Source organism: Lagenorhynchus albirostris, chromosome 11 (genome assembly GCF_949774975.1).
Source record: "Lagenorhynchus albirostris chromosome 11, mLagAlb1.1, whole genome shotgun sequence".
Lineage (NCBI taxonomy): Eukaryota > Metazoa > Chordata > Mammalia > Artiodactyla > Delphinidae > Lagenorhynchus > Lagenorhynchus albirostris.
In genome coordinates, this window is record NC_083105.1 from 44,505,002 (window position 1) to 44,527,984 (window position 22,983).

Here is a 22,983-nt window from a genome sequence, read left to right on the forward strand (position 1 = left end):
AGCCTCCATCTCTTGGTTAGAGGAGCTACAAAGTCAGTACAAAGGGCATACATAGTAAGTAATGACTTTTGCGGGGGATGGGGGGGTTGTAATCTACCACACCTCCAATATTGACAATTTTGACATTTTGAATGTAAGCAGTGAGCCTTCTGCACGCACAGCTATGTTGTCAAAATATGGTCAGAATAAACTGATTCTGTGCAGCAATTTTATTACTCACAGGGAAGTTGATTAAACTGACCAGTTTACAGATGTAAATATGGGAGATGGTGCTTTTGAGGGATGGGTTGAGAATTTTATGATTTATCCTAAAACCCTTTCTTTACTAATAAACAGATGCAGAAACAGAGAAAAAAAAATGAGTAGTGTCTTTAAAGTTTAGGCCTAACTTGGTAAAGTTTATCTAATGCAGCACCCTATGTATTGTTATTTTATTAAGTCAGTAGGATCTCTGTGCATAGATGGCATATGAAGCAGGTGAAAATGAGGCAGAATGTTCTGTTCTTTAATGTGGGAAAAAGTATAATGTGCACACATTCCATTTCAATAGAAAAACCCCATGCAAATGTAGTATTCCAAGGAGAACTAAGACTCACTATAATACTGCCTAGTAATATTACTTCTAAAAAGCTATCATAATGCTTAGCTGGATTTCAGTAGTCTTATTGCTCATGAATGTTCAAATTGCAGGGAAAGCACATTGAGAATAATTATCTGTTTTAAGCCACAACAAAGATACTTTCTTTGATTCCTGCTTATTTTGGAATATGTACAGAGGTTTAAGTGGAACAACCAAAATTTAAAAAATAGAAGAAAAAATTACTTATGTTATAAAAGTGAATTATATATGAACTACATTAAAGGTAAACACATTTTTCTGACCTAGTTAAATGTGGTAGATTCCTCCAATCCTTTGGGAGGGATCCGTTTGCATTGGCACATGACCATGACTTCTGACTGCATATGAGGGATGCTGTGAGCTAAAATCAGCAATAAAAATATTCATATGTGTATATCACTTTGCAAGGAGTGTACATATACTTTGTGAACATGTTATTTTTATCAAATCTGTAAGGAATACAGGGCATTATAATTATGCATTTTATGTGAAAAGTCTGAGGCTCAGGGAGATGGCTGACTTGTCAAATGCCATACTGCTCCTGCATAGGAGGATATGAAAGAAATGTGGGTTCTCTAATTCAATGTCCAGAGCTCTTCTCCATACACCATTATAACTTTTTCCTATAGATATTGAATAATGATGCAGTTACTTAACTCCAAATACCAGAGAGGAATGAAGAGACAGCTGGGGTCATACTTAAATCCAACTAGGTTCACACTGCTATATTTAAAATGGATAACCAACAAGGACATACTTTATAGCACAGGGAACTCTGCTCAATATTATGTAACAACCTAAATGGGAAAAGAATTTGAAAAAGAATAGATACATGTATATGTATAACGGAATCACTTTGCTGTACACCTGAAACTAACACAACATTGTTAATCAACTAAACTCCAATATAAAATAAAAAGTTAAAAAAAAATCTAACTAGGTTCCATGTCTAGCAAACTTGCAAGATACGTCCAGAAATCTAAAGGACTTCTCCAATACCCGCCACCCCCCCAGCCTGGGAAAACTCATGCTGGGAAACAGAGGCAGGCATGATGAATTTTATCCATAAAGAAAGTTTTGTTATTAGAGAGAAATAATGATTTTGAATGTGGTTGCAGTCATTTAAATCCATCTTGTGGATGCATGGATTTGTGCCTGTATCCTGGAGAGACAAACAGGGCTGTGATCAAGAAAATTTAAAGGAACAGTTTCAGTTTCTTCTGTAAAGTCTGTACAAGCAACCTTGCCATAAGACTTTTTAAATCCCAATCTCACCCAAAGAGAGATAGGAGTCTCCCCTCTCCCCACAGTGCCAAAGAGGCCCCCAACAGCTTTATGCTGGTGTTGACTTTTACTTAGTGAGGATGGTGATGTTTGTTGGCTCCACATCGGTGACTGTTGCTATTTCTATTTCAGCAATGGGGATGCCCACTAGGAGATCCCGGTGTTAGCAAAGCAATAGGAGAAGAAGGTGAGTTCATGAGTACATTGTAACAAACATTCATACACTCGGTCTCAGATGATTTTAAAAAATATATAACTTTGTACAACTTTGCTTTTTAGCTTCAGGCTGCCTTCAGTAATCATTTCACTCCATCCTGTTCCAGGATAGTCTATATGGTTGAGAGATCTGTCAGTAAAATTCAAGTCACTGTCCACTGTCCAAAGTCCAGGAACTGGGAGGAAAATGTTCAGTCATTCTGGAGCTTTCCAACCACCTCCTATTACCCTTTGCTATTATCCTTCTCTTCAGGATTTTGTGCATTCTGAAATCAGGGAAGGAACAGGGATTCCATGATAGCCTTCGGGCGAGGTAATTCATTCCATTTGGCCCATGAACTCCAGTGTCTGTTTATGCTCCATTTTCTTGGCTCACTTGATATTTTTTGTTTATGCTAACATTTGTTTTCATAACCATGGACTCTGCCATTTTCTCCACTTGGAATTACCCTCACTCAATGGCCTCCTGAGTCCAAATCCAAATTTCTTATTGACTGGCTTTCTCCACACTTCCAAAACACCAAGAAAGCACAGAATTCTGGACTGTCTTCACTGTACATAGTGAGGAGTTCAGAACCCAAGGTGAGTTTGCCCATAGGCACCAACAGACTCACCTATAAAAATTGGTCCGCTACCCCTTCCATGCCATAGGGGGCATGAATCCACGACTAATGCAAGATTTCTCTAGAAGGTTTATAATCTCCCAAGGATACAGCATGGAAATGGGACACTGGACATAATCTGAGTGTTTCTACATTTACATCTTCATCTTTGCTCTCTCTCCTCTCTTCCTCATCCTTCCCAGTAGGAAACTTCTCCTAGACTGAAGCCTTGTCCTTCCTATTCCACGGCTCATTATAATAACTCTGTGCTACAAGTATTTAGGATTGACTATTGATACTAAAACTTAGTTTTGAGATTTCTAAGGAAAATCTTTTCTCTCTCAACAAAGTCTAACTTTTCCTTCATGGAACTTAAAAACTTAAGTTTTGCCAAAGCAATGACATCTTTGTTCTAGGCATTATCTTCTCCTTCCTTCACAAAACCCATAAATTCTTCTTCTTAAATAAATGGTGAGTGGCAGCTAGGAAATATTAGGGTGTGATTTGGAATAAAACTGTATTGATTTATTATCTTATTATTTTCTCAGTTTTGACTGAGATATAATTCACTAATAACATTGTATCAGTTTAAGGTGTACAACATAATGATTTGATACATGTAAATATTGCAAAATGATTACCACAATAAGTTTTGTTAACATTCATCTCCTCACATAGCTACAATTTTTTTCTTGTGATAAGGACTTTAGAAATCTACTCCCTTAGACACTTTAAATATATAATACAGTACTGTTAACTATTATGTGTGTGTGTGTGTGATATATATATGATATTATTTTTTAAAAATAGAATATCACTATCAAATATGATTTATTCCTGGATATTCATTTGGAGAGAAATGAATTCATTTGGAGAAATTCATTTAATCCTTCATTAAAAAGTTGGATGACTGAACCAATAATATTTGAGCCATTGTTGATAATGTAGTGTCAGTTGTGTCTACAAGCAGATGAAGTCTGAAAAACTCAGGTTGCAAAACTTTGTTGTATTGGGATGGATGCAGAACCCATAAAGGCTTATTTAACCCAGTGATTTTCAAACTGTACCTCACAGTGCCATTCAGGTCTGTGGAGCTGTTTCTGGGAAAACCAATTGTCAGTCAGAGCATTTACACTGTTTTACATACTAGCATTTCAATTAAAATTTCATTTGAAGGAAGTTTCCATTATTACAGTTTTCCATCATTACAAGAAATAATATAAATAGATGATAAATACAGTGACATAGATATAGAGCAACATATAAATGTAGATAAATAAGACAGATTAGATAGATAGATAGATAGATAGATGTAAACCTCTATTTTAACCTTTAAATTCAATGCTTTCCTGACCAGCAAGTCCACCTTAGTTTATGGTGATGCACTGAAGTTGGTGGAAAAGGAGGACTGACTTGGTTTTCTTTGATAGAACACTTATTATTCCAAGCACAGTGCATGCTACTTTCATTATTTAATTCATCCTCACAGGAATCATGTGAAATGGTAGTATGATCTCCATTTTATGAATGGAAACAGGCCCAGGGAAGTTAAGAAGCTTGTTCAGAGTCAGTGAACAGGAAAGACAGAAGTGGTTTTTAAATTAACTCGGGTGTGACTGAACTAAAAGTCCATACTTTACTCCTACAGTTATAATACCATGTCGCCTCTAACATGGTAATAAGTGGTGCATAGTGTAGATATAGTCATCTTGGGGATAACATGCAGAAAGATGTGTAGATTCCATTTGCTGCTACAATCGCCATGGTTCAAGTAAAGGGGATCTTTTATTAAACTTGGAAATGAAAATCAGCAAATCTTTTGTACCATAAAATTCTAATATGTATGACTCTACTTTAGAAGTCTTTGTCAAATTCTTTAGCTTTGAATAGAATTTTCTTAATCACAGCTTTTTTATCAAAATATATAATCATATGCCTGTTCTTCAAAGTATTCTACTTTCAACATTCACTGTTTTATTCCACAAATATACACATTTTAAGACATTTATTGCCAAGTCTACTGCCTCATGTTATTTTTTTAACAAAGATTTGATTTTTATTTTCTTATATCCCCATATTATGCCTCAGTACTTTATTCAAGAAGAGGATTATTCTTCCAAATCAACTCTCTAAAACGATGCTTCAGTAATATGTTAACTATATTTATTACTTTATAAGTTCAATTTCATTTAACAAGACATTGTGACCAAAAAGTTAGCCAAAATTCATTAGGAACAAAAGCAAAGTTAATGAAATAGAAAAACAAATTAAAATCTGACTACATACATTCACTAACGATATTATGAAAAGACCTTAGGTGAAAATAGTAAATAAGAAATTAATCGTGAGAGGAGTAACTATATTATGATTTAAAAATTAACACAGGACTTGACAACGGAAGATCTAAGTTCAAGTCCCAGATATGCCATGTACTAAGTTTAGCAGGTAAGTTAATATGTGTAACTCTCCAATTAATGTTTGTAAAGTGAGGATAATAATATTTATCTCCTATAGTAATTATGAGGATTAAATAAAATTGCATGTAAAAACATGTTAAGATATAGAATTCTATACAAGTAAAAGGTACATTTATTAAAAGACATTTTTCTGTTTCAGAGTAAACTGACTTAATTCAATTGCCAACACAAGTGCACATAGTCACCCCAATGGGAGACAGATGCCTTTGGCTGGTCTATGCTTGTGCTAAAAATGAGGCTGAGAAGTAATAAGGAGCCAGCCCAGCTGAACACTCCAATTATATTCCTTTTTTTAACCAAAGACCCAGAGGTTTCTCAAGATTCCTCTCTTTGCTTTCCAGTTAGTACACCTGGAACTCTATCCAATTTCACAGCAGTTGTCTCCTTTATGTTTTGGATTGGGGTTTTCTCTTGTCAATGGGATTCACTGATCTATTTATCAATCACTTTCTTAGCAATTTCTTTGTTCCAGGAATTATTTTAGGTGATAGGGTAGGGTATTGAAGAAGACTAAAAATACGTCATGGAGACTATATTACATAAATAATATGCAGTAAAAAATAAATAAACAAGGAGATTGTATAAATGCTACAGTGAAAATAAGAAAAGGTGGTACGATAGCAATTATGGGTGGATATTTAACAATGATTAGGAGTTAGTGTTCAAGAATCTGCCTCATAGAGAACCCTAATTCAATTGCTGGCTAGCCTTACCACTTTGGAAAATTGCTTTAACTGCTCTGACCTTGCATTTCCCTACCTGCAAAATGGCAATAAGTATGTTAATAACTATTTCAAAGGGCAATTGAGAGGATTAAATGAACTATTCACGTAAAGTGTTTGGAACAGAACCTGGAACGTACTTTAGACTAAGTAGTCAGTGCAGGCATTTCTGACAAAAAAATAGTTAAGGCAAGACCTGGATGACAAGGAGATGGCTTTGAGAAGCGCTGAGCAGAACACTTAGTGAAATAAAATAGTGAAAAATAGCTCATACAAAGGTTCTGATATAAAACCAGGGTTGAGTCTTTTAGGGAAAAAAAGGCCATCGGTGTTAGAAGCATGTTGTGATGGTTAATTTTATATGTCAACTTGACTGAGCTAAGGGATGCCCACGCAGCTGGTAAAACATTATTTCTGGTTGTGTCTGTGAAGGTGTTTCTGGAAGATATTAGCATTTGATTCAGTAGACAGTAAAGAAGATTCCCCTTGTTAATGTGAGTGGGCATTATCCAATCTGTTGAGAACCTCAACAGAACAAAAAGACAAAGGTAGAGAGAATTCTCTCTCTCTCTTCTTGTGCTGCGACATCCATCTTTTCCTGCATTTAGACATTGGAGCTCCTGATTCATGGGCCTTGGGACTCTAGGACTTACGCTATAGGCCCCTTTGCTTCTCAGGCCATTGGATTGGACTTAACTATACCACCAGCTTTTCCTGATTTTCCAGCTTGCAAATGGCAGATTGTGAGACTTGTCAGCCTTCATAATCATGTGAGCCAATTCCTATAATAAACCTCTTCATATGTATACATGTTATTGGTTTTATTTATCTGGAGAACGCTGACTAATACACATAGTGATCAGGTGGCAAGATGCTAGACCCAGTGAGCTCTTGATGGAGGTTGGATTTATCTTATGTTTGATGGGTTGTCTTCTGAGGAATATAATTAAGGGAGTGGAAGGATATGTTTGGCATAAGAGGCTATCGTAAAATCCAGTGCTGAAATGATAGTGGCTTGGAGTAGAATGATCTCTGTAGTTGTGGAGGAAAGTAGGCAGACTTCATAGCAAAAAGGAAGGTGCCAAAAATGGAGAATAAGAGGAGTTGTAAAGGAGGAAAGAGGAAAACTATAAAACATGTTATCGTAACAGTCAAGGGAAGACAATTTTAGGAAGGATGGAGTATTCAACCGTCAAATGTTGCTGAGAAGCTGGATCAAATGAAGACAAGGTTGTGGCCATTCGTCATTTGATGATGGTCACTAAATACTTTGAGCACAGTAGTTTTAGGGAAATGCTGTAGATGAAAGGCTGGGTAGGTGAGGTGAGAACGGGAGGCAATGAAATGAAGGCAGCAGTTCTGAACATCTATTCTGAAAAGTTGTACTGCAAAAGATGTCAGGACCAAGCGGACAGAGCGGCGAGTTCAAAGAGCTTTTGGTTTGGGTTTGGGTTGTGTTGATATAGTTGTTTATAATATGGGCAATACTAGAGCATCAACTTTAATTTTCAAAAATTGTTTGTAATGTCTGGTCAGCAAATACACACAGCAACAATTCCCACACACCCACTTTCCAGCTTTTTCTTTTCCAGGTTTGTTGTGAACTTGAACCATTAAATATGTAAATATTAGCTACAATTTCCAGAAGTTCGGGCCCAGAAGAAATAGTAAACATTCGTCTTCACTATCATGACTCACTCCTGTATCTGTGATTATCAAACATCCGAATTAAGATGTCAGTAGTGGCCAGGGTCCAGCCCATCTCAATGAGTCTGTTTAGAAAAACTAAAGTTCAGCTCAGAAGATTATAAAGTTCACATTGCCCCATCACTTTGGTTTGTGTGGATTTCAACTATTTAGCAATTTTAATTAATTTAAAAGCTACCTATGCTCCAGCCTCTGGACACTCATGCATTTACTTCCACTAAGCACTTCACAACCAGCATGACATTTCAACAGTGCATTATGCTCTGAATGTGACACACTGAGAAGATAACAATATCGCCTAAGACAGAGTTCCTTTCCAAATGTTTAACCTGAATCTAATCATGAGGAAACAATCAGAAAATCCAAATTGAGAACCATTCAGCAAAACAACTAGCCTGAGCCCAACAAAAATGTCCATACCGTACAGACAAATAGAAGGCTGCTGGCCTGAAGGAGATTAAAGAGATGTGACAATGAAATGCAATGTGTGATCACTGATTAGATCTTGGATTAAAAAAAAAAAAGCTAAAAAGGACAGCATTCAGATAATTGGGGATATTTGCATATGGACTGTATATTAGATATAAATTTTATATCAATGTTAAATTCTCTGAGTGTGAGAATTATAGTATAGTTGTAAGGATAATGCTCATGTTTTTAGAAGCTAAATGCTGACTTATTCATGTGAATTATTTTGTCTTTCTTCAATTTGTTCTTAGATGCTTCAGAAGGGGCAGATAGGCAGACAGAGAGAGAAGATATAAAGCAAACAAAACAGACAAAATAAAATATGAATAATAAATACATAAATAAACTACTCATGCTATTGTCTGTTTAGAAATTTAATCTGCACACAAATGCTAATAATATTCACTGTCTAATCATAATACATAGTTCAGTTTTCCCCACAAAATTCCAAAATCCTTATAGGCAGGAAATAAGTGATATGCATCTTTATCAAAACACTGAGCTCTAGAAAAAAAGTGCACAAAACTGAAACTCAGAAAATGTTTGCTAACACAAAACCTATAAAAATGCTAAAAGTATTAAAACTGCTAAAAAAAACCCCAAACAAATAATATTTAGACACTATAGTAGAAAAAGTATACCCCGGATACATTTTTTTGAAGTTCTGGTAACTATACTTTAGAATAGATGGTTAGTAAAGGACCAAACTCAAAGAGAAAACAATCATCACAGCCTTAGTAATAAAACCACTGATGAGTAATTATACAAGTCACTACAAGGCTGCTTTGAAATCAGTGTTCAAAAAACAACTATGAACAAATCCTAGACTTAGAAATTAATATTGTTGGAAATATATCAGTACAAATCATCAAAATTCAAATAAAATTTTCTCAAATCAAATTCATCATTTTAGCTCCAGAAAAATGAACTATTTCATTTTACAGAAGATACAAGAATCTATAAAAATATATAATGCCAAGACTTTCCGTTGTCAGTAAATAAACTCCTAAAGATTTTAAAGGGTTCAAAAGATTAGGTTTCATCAATTTGTAATTTTTCCCTTCCGTCACTTTGAAAGGACTCTTTATACAAGTCCATTTTGTAGACCTTATAAAGAATCCTCTCATTTCTCTCTCAAAGAACCTGCATTGTGTATGACGGTTGTGAGGTTAGAGCCAATCTGTGGCATTGGTCTCAATAACTATCATCCCTATCTTCATCTACTTTTAAGGTTCTAAAAAATAATCAAGATAAAAATTTTATTCTTGTGGTTTCAATAGGCAATTTTTCTGTGATTTGCCCTTTGATGTTATAACATGTAAAGTAATGTGGAATTAATCAGAGGATTCCATTCATGCATGGTAGAAAAATAAAGGTATAAGATATACAGTGACCGTCTGTGTGGAATCACAGATTTTTATTTGGCCAAGCTTTATAGAATTCATCATTTTTCTCTTTAGAATATCTCATTTTCCCTCAACATCACCATCCCCCAATACTACCCCCATTTATCATTCCAACCCGTAAAAAAAATATATTGGATGAAAAAAGAATACATGATCCTTCATTAACAAAAGAAAATTAGAAAATGTATTCTTGTCTAAAATGGAGGAATAGCTTTGAATCTTACAAAATAGATTCCTTTGATATTTTGTTCTAATTTGCTCAAGCTGCTGTTAGTTTTATTGAGCAACTCTATATTTTAGAATTTCTGTGCTAAATATACTGCATTAAAGCACACTGTATTTTACCCTCCTGCTAAGATCAGGCTCAAAGATACAAAAATGGAGGTGGGAAGACTTAGCAATTGAGGCTACACTTAATATACTATTTGAAAAACAAAAAGTGGACTAAAACATATGGCATGTAGGCGAAACTGTGTTTAAAATATATTTCTCCAACAAAAATAAGTTAAGGTGATCTAGGGTTAATAACCAAAGCCGGGAAAAGAAGACTCTTCTGCAACTTACATTGTTTAAAATTATCAAGAACATATATTGAAACATCAAAATTCTCTTCTACATTATAGAAGCCTTTCACATATTCAGAATGTTAAAAATAAATATTTTTGAAGTTATCTTTACTTCCTATTTTTATTCTATGTATGCCTTAACTATCAGTACTTTTAAAAAACTACTACCTCAGACTTCACGCTGAGATTAATTTGAATATTTTTAGAATCCTCTGCCTTTTAATTAGGTTTCCTCTAAAATCTTAACTCATTTCTTCTCATGTTACCATTTAATAATATTTCTTTTGATTTCAACTGATGCTCCTAGATCAAATGAACTGGTAATTTCAAGAGATATCTTGATAAGTCTCTCCCAAAATACAGACTTTTTAACCATTGCTCAAAAAATTTCCCATCTAAGCTAGTAAAACTTGCTTACTTATGCTCGATATTTCCTCCCACTTTTGAATATCAGAAATGCTTTACAGTAGGCATATTTAGGCTCACCTGTGCAATATGAGCCAGCAGGATAAGAAAGGAAATTTCAATTATGCAACTGCTAAATAAATCCATTTACATTATTTTTCAAAAACAACTATGAACAAATCCTAGACTTAGAAATTAATATCAGACATAATACATACATAAAATATGTATGTAATTTATTCCTACACTATATGTCTAAGTGTTTAATATATTTTAATTTCTCTTTAGGTTATGCCTTTAGAGAGGATTACAGTTTTATTTCCTAAAAACTAAACTGAAAAATCTATATAAACACATATTTCAGATTTGATCCACATAAGTTTTCAGATTCAACATACAAATAAATTTGTATCTCCAACATAAATCCTTGAATTAAGTGTAAATTTGTTAAGTAACTCCTTGATTACCTGTTTATATCTTGTTTTTGTATCAATTTTTAACATAGAAGCTTCTCCCTTTAAGAGCTTGACCCTACACACACACCCCTACACACACACTGCTAGAGAAGACTGGAATTGAGGCACAGCACCACTCCTACTGCTGTCCCGGAGAGACCCACATAGTATTTTAGCTGCATATTCAGATTTTGAACATCTTTATAACACTGCTCTGGAAATCCCCAAACTGCTTTTGCATCTATGAAAATAAAGGGTCCCATTGTTATGCAATGGACTATAAAGAAAGTACAAGCTTTTTATTCTTATGGGTACTTTTATAGTATCTGATGTTATTGGAGCAGGGACTGCTTGGGGCAAGGGAGAACTACGCCAAGTTTCGAGCCAACCAGTTTGTTCATTTCCCTTTATGTTCACTGATGCACCACTTTCAGTAATAAGATCCTTATTCCATGTTTTGGCACTCTAAGTCATGACATTAAAATGACTATAAGGAAACGTATCACAGGCTATTTATCTTTGCGAGGTAGATAATTTAGAAATGTAAGTTATGTGTTTATTATTTTTTTAAAGATTTTTTGATGTGGACCATTTTTAAAGTCTTTATTGAATTTGTTACAATATTGCTTCTGTTTTCTGTTTTGGTTTTTTGGCCCTGTGGCATGTGGGATCTTAGCTCCCCGACGAGGGTTCGAACTTGCACCCCCTGCATTGGAAGGCGAAGTCTTAACCACTGGACCGCCAGGGAAGTCCCAGTTATGTGTTTAAACCAAGGAAATTAACAAAAACAGTACACTTCAGGATTATTGTTGACTTAATTCTGAGTTCATGATATTTATTGAGAGCTCTCTTCAGTAATGCAGTTAGAATATATACATATTTATATATATATAAATTTTTATATATTTACATATAATATAAATAAATTCAATGTAGACACAGACCTATTGAAAGAAAGTCAGTAGCTATAAATCTCTATTGAAATAATGCAAAAGGGCTTGCTCCAGACTTCATAATTTCTTTGCCATGTAGACCACTATTTCTAATCCTTTTACGCTTTCCCTAATTTAGACTGTTTAAAACCTCATTCCATAGCAAAGAAAACTGAAAAAAGTATGCTCTATTCTTCCACCTCAGAAACACATGTAGTTACTTCCAGTTTTAGCTCAAACATGTAAAAAGCTTGGAAGCAATCCGTCTCATCCCTACGACTAGAAAAAAGCTGAGCAAACTAAAAATCAGCATCTTTGTTTGGACTTATGAGAAAAACTGAGGTCACAGGGTAAACTGGCACCCCAAAAACCTGGAGAAATAGGCAAACACAGAGAGTTACAGCTAGAAATGCTTGCCTAAATTAGAAGCAACCGAAAACATAAAGTGGTGGGAACACATATATGATAATTTTGATGAATTTCTGCAGGCTGATTATGGACTAGCGTGAGAGTGAGAACTCCTGGAGGACACGGTTTTGGGGGATACCAACACACTTTCAAGGGTTTTACCCTTAAGAAACTGCATGAGGTTCTCAAAAGGAAGAGCCAGGAGAGATTCCTCATGCTTTTAGGAGAGGTGAGGAAAGGAAGGGTAACCAATGTGAAATGTACCAGAGCATTCTCCATACCAAAAGCCTACTCTCCAGAGAAAAAAACTTTACCAGAGTCTTAACAACCTGGAGGAAGGTCATTTCCCAGACATGATCCCCCCCTATAGCCTTTCAGTCTTACCTAAAAGGAGAAAAAATAAATAAAAGCTAAGAAACACTTGTCAAGGTCACAGCCCAGGGATACAGGCCCACCAAAAATATCAGAAGATTATAGTTTCTCAACTTCATAAAGAACATCTACAAAACACCTACAACTAATGTCATACTTAATAGTGAGGTTCTGGCCCCTAAGATTGTGAGAAAAGCAAATATATCCTCTCTCAGCACTCCTAATGCAATTTCATACTGAGAGCTAGTGCAATAAGATAACTAATTAACCAAATAAATAAATAAATAAATAAATAAAAGCTGTACCAATTGGGAGGGGGAAAAAGCCCTATTTTTGTTGGCAGATAATATGATTGTCTGTGAAGAAAATTTAAAAATCAACTAAAACTCCTAGGAATAATAAGTGAGTATAGCATGGTCACAGGACAAAAGGTTAATATACAAGTTCAACTGCATTCCTATACACCAGCAATGGCTGTGTGGAATTTGAGATTTTAAAAACACATTATTTACAATAGCACCCCCAAAATAAATACATTAAAATATGTACAGGATCTATATATGGAAAATTACAAAATCCTGAGAAAAGAAATTTAAAAATTAAATAAATGCAGAGATAATTCATATTTATGGATTGGAAGACTCATATTGTTAAGGTATTAAATTTTCATATTTTGAATTCTGGATTCAACACAATCCAAATCAAACTCCAAGAAAGTTATTTGCAGGCTATATAAAAACTGAATGCAAAATTGAGATAGGCAAAATACCTAGAAGATCCAACACAATAATAAGATTAAAGTTGGAGAACTCACATTACCTGATTTCATGACTTGGCATAAAGTTACAGTAATCAAGAGAGTATGATATTGATGACAGAATAAGCATACAGATCAATGGAATGAAGTAGAGACCCCAGAAATAGCTCCATACAAATATAATCAACTAACTTTAGACAAAAAGCAAAGGTAATTCAATGGAGAAAGAATATTCTTTTCAACAAATGATGCTGGAACAACTGGACATTGACATGTGAAAAAGTAAGGCTTGACAAAAGACCTTTACACTTTTCAAAAAATTAACTCAAAATATTAAATGGAAAGCTCTAAAACTTCTAGAAGACAACGTAAGAGAAAACGACCAATCTGGGTTTGGTGATGAATTTTTTAATACAAGACCTTAAAGCATGATCCATGAAAGAAATATTGATGAGTTGGACTTCATTAAAATTATAAAAATGTCTTCTCTATGAAAGACATTGTTAAGGGAATCAAAAGATAAGCCAAATACTAGGAGAAAATAGTTGCAAAATATATATCTGATAAAGGACTTGTGACCAAATCAACGAACTCTCAAAACTCAACAGTAAGAAAAGAAATAATCCAATTGAAAAATGGGCAAAAGATTTGAATAGCCACCTTACCAGAAAAATGTATACAGTGTGGTGTCCACAAATACGGTGGAGTAGGTAACTCCATAGTACCATCTCTCCAAAGAAACATCAAAAAATCAAGCAAAAACTGTTAGAATAAACATTGCCAGAACTTTAGAAAATTGCCAAAGGTCTACAGCAACAAAGAAAATGCTGAAACAGGAGCAAGGCAACTTTCAAACAACAAGGAAGCTTTGCAACATTTTTACTTGCCCTTGCCATGCTCTCCTTTCCAGCTCAGTGGCAGTCTTGAAGATGGCAGCTCACACTGCAAATGTAGGACCCTCTGCTCTGGTTCTGGAGGAAGCAGAACTGAACCTGTTCTTAAAGAATGGCATTTGTCTGCTTGTCAGCTTCCTGCCTGGAAGCTGCCTGAAGAAATGACACAAAGTGCATGTCTTTGTTTCTCCTAACTCAGAATTTACTCATGGCAGACTCACTGTCATTCCTCAAAAATATTCTAAGAAATGAATAACTTGCTGCCACCTGGGGCAAAAGAATACAGTGGAGGCAAACAGAGAGTGTTGAAAGCCTGAGAGGAAAAGCTGGAGAGTTTCTTTGGGAAATTAGGGCAGTCAAAAGAGCTGGGGTATTTGGAAAAATCACACACATGTGCATGTCCAGGGCAGAATGCATGCTCAGAAAAGACCTGAGAAGACCCTAAGTGTTCACCTATAACTGATCTGTAGCCTTGGTGCAAACATGAAGTTAAGGCTGTCAGAGTTGTAAATGGCCTCCCAGGCTAAGTGCTGAAAGGCCCTAAGCCTTTAAGTGCTGGAGCCAATCTGCAAAGCAGGGGAGTTCTTTGGTTTGTTCATTTGTTTGTTTTTGTAGTGTTGTTCTTCATTATTATTCAGCAAAAATATTTTCTAAATTCCTGTGTGATATTTTCTTTAACCTATGAGTTATCCAGAGTTGCTTACTTTCCAAATATTTTGGGATTTTCTTGCTATTCCTATTGATTTCTATTTAATACCATTACTGGCAGAAAACAAAACTTTGTATGTTTCAATCATTTGAAGTGTATTCAGATGTGGTGGGGACCAAATTTTCTCACTGCTGGAGGGGAAGTTTATAGCTAAGCAATAGGATAAGTCAAGAATGGTCCATGTAGTAATGGACTAGAATTGGAGACATAAATATGAACTCAGGTTTAGTTTAATGAAGATACCATTGGTTACATATAGAAATATATAAATATGTGTATGGTGCAGACATATATATTTCCTTGCTCTGTCAGCTGAGACTACCTAGAAGAAATGACACACAGCAGTAGCAATAAACAATACACCAGATCTTGGTTTCTTGGTTTCTAATACCATTCTTCCTTAAAAGGAACCAGGGATCCTTGGCAAAATGGCTGACTAGAAATGAATGGAGCAGGAAATATATAAGATGAGGCTTGAGCATCTTGCAGTGCCAGAAATAAGGGAGTAAAATAATAATAATGGTGATGATGATGATGGCAGTAAGTCAAAGGCACACAGAAGCCAAGTTAAAGAACTTCCAATGACCAAAACTGGAAAAATTTGAGCAAACAAATATATAAAATAGTATTAGATTATAACCTAAAGTTTCAGTACATACCTATGAGTCTTGTACTGATATAAATGAATGACTGAACAAATAAACCAGTGGAAGATGAGGGACGAATCTCAGGATGAGAAGCATAACTTCCAATACCTTAAGTGTAGGCTGCACCAAGTGACTTCCTTCAAAAGAGTGCAGAATGTAAAAGGAAAAGGAAGAGTAACTTTATAGTGGAGAAACCTGACAAACACTACTTCATCCAAGTGATCAAGGTCGACATCACTTATCAACATAATTCAGGTTGATAGGATACTTTACCTCTGTGATCTTCCTCCCCAAAACTTACAACCCCAGTCTAATCATAAGGAAAAAAATCAGAAAAATTCCAATAGAGGGATATTCTGAAATATATATGACCAATACTCCTCAAAATTGTCAAGGTCATCAAAAACAATGAAGGTTTGAGAAACTGTCACAGCCAAGAGGAGCTTTCAGGAGACATGACAACTAAATGTGATGTGGTATCCTAGATGGAAATCCTGGATTTTTACATTAGGTGAAAAGTAAGGAAACCTGAATAAAGTATGGACTTAATTATAATAAATCGCATAGTAATGTGTGATGTTAATAGTAGGGGTACCTGGGTTTAGGGTATATGAAAGCACTCTCTTTTTCACAATTTTTATGTAAATCTAAAACTTTAAAAAATAAAGTTTAATTTTAAAAAGATATAAGAAACCCTCCTCAAAAAATATATATTTAAAAAAAAATATATATATATATATTTACTTACACATGCAATTTTTTTGTGAGGTAGGTATGGGCAGGGGATGGAGAAAGCTCCTATGGACTAGGAAGTAGATGCATTTGAGGAGAAATGATATGTAAGCAGCATCCTTATAAAAGGTAATTATCCCATGAGTAGTTCCATGACTGGGTTGAGTGGCCAGTCGTGCTGTGCATTTTTAAGACTACAGACTGTTCATTACTAGGGGCTGTCATTTTCTACCACCTCTCCCTGAGTGGTGGGCACCACAGAAGGAGCTAGACATTTAGGGATTCTAAACAGATTGCTAAACAGATATTATTCCGACCTTTATTTGTGTTCACATCTTTGCAAAAACTCATGTTGTCCCCTCTCCCTTGTTGCTCACAGTCCAGTGTTCATATAATTCTCCTTGAGGCTGATGACACAAGACCCCTGGGACCTATGACTGACACAGTTAAAAAAAAAAAAAAAGAAGGCATATGCTTGACTAGTCAAGCTGAACAATTTGCATGACCTGTGACAAACCCTGCATGATGCCCCAGCAGTGGTTCTGAGTTAGATTGGTAAGACCTTTCCATAGCCCTAGATTCTTCATCCATGCCCTAAACAGAGTTATTCTGCATAAATTAGTATAAAGAGAAGACTAGATAGAGAAAAGTTTTACTTGGATATGAAATAGGTTACTACAAATTGGCTGATGGTATCTGCCAAAGAGGAGAAAGATGTTTTAAACAATAAGAGGACTTCCATTTCCAGTTAGGATTGAAAATGTAATAATGTTGATCTAACCATAAAAATGAAAATAAGCTGAACAAATTACCAAACAGTATCTAAAATAAATTCAGAGAGAGGAGAATGCAAAGAAATCAAAGTAAGCTAATATCCAGAAAAGGATGAGTGCATAGTATAAGAGAAGACATCATCACTGCTTTCATCCTTGGTGAAGCAGAAGAAAGAAGACTCTGCCATAGACTGAGGAAAAGACACCAGAAAAATTCATACATACTTTTTATAGCTACATATGGGCTGACATGATAAATTAGAATTCTAAAGAGCCCCACCACACAGCAAGTTGTCTTCATCTACCAACCCTTTTCATAGTCCTACAGCAAATTCAGGAATAGACCAAAGACTGGGTTCAAGGTAAAATAACTGTGAGATCCTCCCAGAGGCATGTGGGGCTTTTCACTAAACAAAGCAACACCTGACTGAATGAAGTCAGGACAAGAGAGCTGAAAGGAAATCCTGAGAGGCACTCACTCTGTGCCTTAACCAATGTCAAGGCAACCAACGTTAAGGCAACGTTAAAGCAACATTAAGGTACACATTTATATAAGTATATACGTTTTAAAAGATTATTGACCATTTAGAACAAAATAATACCAGTGCATTGTGAGGATTTTAGCATATGAAGAAATATAAAGTATGATAGGAGCCAAAACGGAGGGAAGGGCAAATGAAATGATGCTATTATAAGGTTTACACATTTGCCATGAAGTCACATAATATAATTTAAAACTAGGTTGTGGTGTTATAGACAAATCTTGTAAACTTTATAATAGCCACTCAAATATAAAACAAAGAAATATAGCTAATGAATCAACAGAGGCCATAAAATGAGATATTAAAAAATGTTCAGCTTACTGAGAAAAGTCAGGAAAGGAGAAACAGAGAAACAGGACAAATCAAATAAGAAGCAAATACCAAGATAGTAGACTTCAATATAAGCATACTAATAATAACATTAAATACAAATGACCTAAACACTCCAACTGAAAGCAGAGATTGTCAGATTGGACAAGAAGAATGATCCAACTATATGTTGCATATAAGAAATACTATCGACTTTCTGGTTTCAGTTCTGACATGTAAAGAACTACTTGCAACCAGACAACCAGAAAAAGTTGGAAAAATTGAAAATCAGTGACTTTTCTTGGGCCCATAAGAGATCTGAGATTGCAGAACAAACCACCATCTTTAAACCTGGAGAGACAGACACATCTTAGAGAGATACAACTGAAACCTGTTTACCTAAAACAGAATCCACTGGAGCCATAAACTGATAGGAACTCTTAAGTGGGAATCATGACTAATTGCTGGAGGCTGATTATGGACTAGATGGAGAGTGAGAAATTCCTGAGGGCTGCAGTATTGGGTGGGAAGAGTTACACCTGAGTTTTTCCTACAGAAACCCCACCAGGTTCTCACAGTGAGGATCCAAGAGAGCCCCCTAGTGGCTGTGGAAGGGAAGGGCAAGAGTAGCCACTGTGAAGCACAATGGAGTCTTCTCCATAGCAAAAGCCTGATGTCCAAGAGGAAGAACTTGGCAAGAGCACAAAACCTAGGAAGATGATTCCTTCCTATTCAAGGAAATAGATTGAAAGAGAGTAGGGGGAAGAGAGGACAAAAGCTAAGCCACTTGAGGAACACTCGTGAAGTTCATACCCCTGAGAAACAGGCCCACTTAAAAGGCTAGATTATTCAGAATATTATAAAATGCTTCTACTCCCCCACTTATAACCACACCAACAAGGCACCAGTATAATGATAGTGCATTATAACTGAAGAGAAACAAGACACAGACTTTCTCTGAGCAGGAATACACGGCAGCCCAAATATAACAGGGAGTAAAACAGTAACACCGGAAAGATTAGAAGTCCCTGGTACCTATAGCTACACCAAATATTAAACATAGCCCAACTCCTAGCAGATTAGCATAAATCCTCACACTAAGGACCTGCTTACCTCAGTTCCTACTGCCTAATGCAACATATCTGGCTTTCAACAAAAAATTAGCAGTCATGCCAAAAGGCAAGTAAAAACATTCTGAAGAAAGGAAACAATCATTAGAACAACACTCAGACAAGAAACGGATGTTGGAATTATCATACGGGAATTTCAAATAACTATGATTAATATGTTATGACCCCTAATAGTGCAAATATATAACAGTCAAGAACAGATGGGTAATGCATCAGAGAGATGGAAACTCTAAGAAAGGATCAAGAGGAAATGTTAGAACACAGTAACAGAAATGAAATGTCTTTGATGGACTCATCAGAAAACTGGACATGGCCAAGGAAAGAACTAGTGCACTTGAAGATAGGATGAAATATGCCAACCTGAAATGTAAAGAAAAAAACCCAACAACTGTGAGACAATATCAAAAGGTGTAACATATACATAATTTTAATACCAGGACAATCAAACCCACTGATTCAGGAAGCTGAGAGAAGGATAAGTATCTTCCCATGCTCCCCATACCGCCCGAAAAAAAGCCCTCAGAAAACAAACATGCATATATATATACAGGCACATCATATTCAAACTTCAGAAAACAAGAACAAATTAGATATAGAGACACAGACAAATTGAATGTAAAAGAGTAAATACAGTTATCGTCAGAAATTTTTTTTAAATTGATAATGATAAAAAGGTCAATTAATGAGAAAGACATATTAATACTAAAAGTATATGTACCTAAAAATAGAGATTCAAATGCATGAAGCAAAAATTGAAGAACTAAAATGGAGTAATAAACATCTGTAGTCATACTGGAAATTTTAACATGCTCTTCTCAGTAACTGAGAGAACAATGAAGTGAATGCTGTTAAGGAGAAATACTATTTCTGCTATTTCTGTAGTCTCTAGAGACACACTGACTGGGTTCAAGTTTCAGCTATGTGACCTTGAACTAGTTACCTAATCTCTTTCTGCCTCAATCTTCTAATCAACAAAATGGGGATAGTAATGCCATAGGATTGTTGAAAGGATTAAATGGGTTAATACATACAAAACAATAAGAACTGTGCCTGGCACACTGTAAGAAATATATGGTTTATTTTTTATATTTAAATAAACTGAAGGACAGTTGGCTTAAATTCTTGTTTGTGTAGCTTCATTTAGGAAAACATCTCTCTGAGTTTCATTGCTGTATTCTTTGTGTGTGATTAGCTACAAGGTTTTTCAGCATAAGTTCTTCCATAGAACTTCACTCAAGACTTACAAAGATCAGTGACATATCACCAGGTTTCTGTATCAATCTCTATTTGTCCAATTCTGTCCCTTCTCTGTCACAACCCTCTTCTGTATTTTATTCATAGCCATATCAGTGAATATATTTAGAGACCATACTCTTTTATCTTGTCTTTGCAATTTATTATTCACATGACCTTAAACAAATTGCTCCTACTTCACGGTGTCACGATTTCATTACCTGTAAAATGTGGACCACGCTTCTGATTCAGCTCACTAAGCTTCTGCAAGTGTTGCCTAATTAATGAAGTAAAAGTGCTTCAAAAAGCAGAGTGCTTCGTGCATTTCTCAAACTTCATAGGAGCGCAGTTTGACAGTCAGTAAAAAGCAAGGTGTTTGTGACTGGCTGTCTTGGAGCCTCTGCAGGCTCTCCTGGAAATGTGTATGTGTGTCCTGTGTCACTTTCATTCCTTCCCTCATATTAATGGATGTACCAGAGAAACTTCAGAGACTTATTTTTCTTCTTTCAGAAGAATCTTCTTTGTAAAGAAGCTAGAATATAATATGCAAAAATAATGAAAGTATATTGTGCTTTTATATCTTATAGGCACTGTAAGAAATTTTTACAAAGGAATATGTGAGATATATTTCTCAGATGTTTAATGATTAATTCATCTATTTTGGAGAGCTCATAGGATAAGAATTCTATTTTGTTTTATTTGGGAGATTCACATCTACTCTACTGTACTAATGTTGGGTTTTTGCAGTCATTCATCATATTCTTTAGTTTGATACTCCACAGGTGGAATGAATTCCACCAGAGATTGTTGTGGAAGACATAACTATGGACCAGAGGAATGTTACTCAAATTACTTCTTTGGAGCACTACTGTATCAAAAGATATAGCAAAGGATGACAAAATCAAGTAGGTCGATGATGATATATCTACTTCTTGGATAGTCACAATGTACTCTAATGTATTTAAAGACCATTCATTCATTCATGGAATCTTTACTGAATATCTATATGTCAGGGAATTTTCTAGATTCTGATGGCACACAATTAAACAAAACAGACTGAATTTTCTCCTTTTGGAAATCCATAGTCTAATGTTTACAGGAAACCCCTATTTCACAAAAGAAACCTAACTTAATTTGCATTAACCTAGCACATACTACACTTCCATAAACTCTCCTCATAGAAGAGAAATTAAAATATCATGGGCATCCCAATATTGTTGGGAACACAATTTTGAAAGTGGTGATGGTATAAAAATCAGCTCTTTTGACTCCGTGGCTTCTATCTCTTTAATATTTGCCTAACTATATCAGAAATGAATGTCATGGCTGGTATATACTCAACCGGTATAGATTGCCTAACAGACACTCTACTTGGCATTACACATTATGTTTGTGAATTTTGAGTTATCACATGACCTCCCAAAGGATTCAGTTTGTTACATTTAAGATTAATGAGGCACTGGATAGCCATTAAGAAGCTATTTAAGAATATGCATTTAATTAAAATGAATTATGTATATGCATTAATGCCATTCAACCTTTTTAATTTAGAGAGATAAATCATGGCTGTTTCACTCCTGAGAAGGGTCCTAACGTTGGCAAATTGAATATTGATGTTACAATGCCCAAATAATTAATGCCGGTCAGATTCATCCATAATGTGTATATCCTAAGACTTAGCCCACCAGAGAAAATTAAATATTTATTTTTTAGTTGACTATGTGTATGAACTTGCACGTTTAATGAGCTACAATGGGTAGTTTAACGTTACTTACACGTAATCTCTGAATACAAAGCAAGTGGTAACATCAATTCTCAAAATACTGACCAGCAATAAGGCTTAACTTATTCATCAGCATTACTGACTCAGTATGAATGTTTTCCTTTAAACACAACCACTATTCATATGCAACACAGTTACCACCTATTGACTTAGTAATGCTTCCAGTGGCGTTTTTTTCTGCCCAAGGGAAATGATGCCAATACTTCAATTCTACCAAGTTTGTATTCAGAACAATGTCATATATCCAATGGATGGATACCTGAATACCATGGTGGACAGAAATTCTCTCTTTTCTTCTGTATCTCCTAGTGCCTCTAATAGGTAGGTGTTCTATCTGTTCATAGTGAGTTTAGTTGAATGAAGAGGAGAAATATGGATAGTAAAAATAGATCTGAAAGCCAACATTTGCTGAGAGATTAAACTAAATACTTTGCTTGAAGTAATTTACTAAATCCTCACAGTAATCATATTGGTTAGGTACTATTATTATTCTCCTTTTACAGATAAGGAAATTGAGACATAAAAGGTTAAATGATTTGTTCAAGATCACAGAGTTGATACTTGATAAAGCCTAGGTTCGAATTCCAGCAATCTGACTCCTGAGCCTGCTTAAGTTTTGCTGTACTGGCTTAGAAAGTGTAGAGCATCTCACAGTATCACGAAGTCTAAGGAACTCACAGTCCATTTCTTTTGTTGGCTTCTTATTCATATTCAGTGACGTTAATAGTTTTATAGGACTAATAACAAATCCATTCTGAGTCACATATTTCAGTTCTCCATGTGTTTTCTAAGAAAATCTAATTTCGTACAAGCACACATTCTTTGTGTCTCACCAT

At 35.3% G+C, this 22,983-nt stretch overlaps 1 long non-coding RNA gene across 1 annotated transcript in view; it reads left to right on the forward strand.

Annotated features, from left to right (window-relative positions):
- Window positions 1–2,047: 2,047 nt before the first annotated feature.
- The window catches only part of LOC132528773 (uncharacterized), a 114,805-nt gene continuing 93,869 nt past the window's right edge, over window positions 2,048–22,983 (forward strand). Inside the window, exon 1 of the long non-coding RNA XR_009543294.1 lies at window positions 2,048–2,090. This is a non-coding gene — a long non-coding RNA (uncharacterized LOC132528773). The remainder of the gene's footprint in view (window positions 2,091–22,983) is intronic.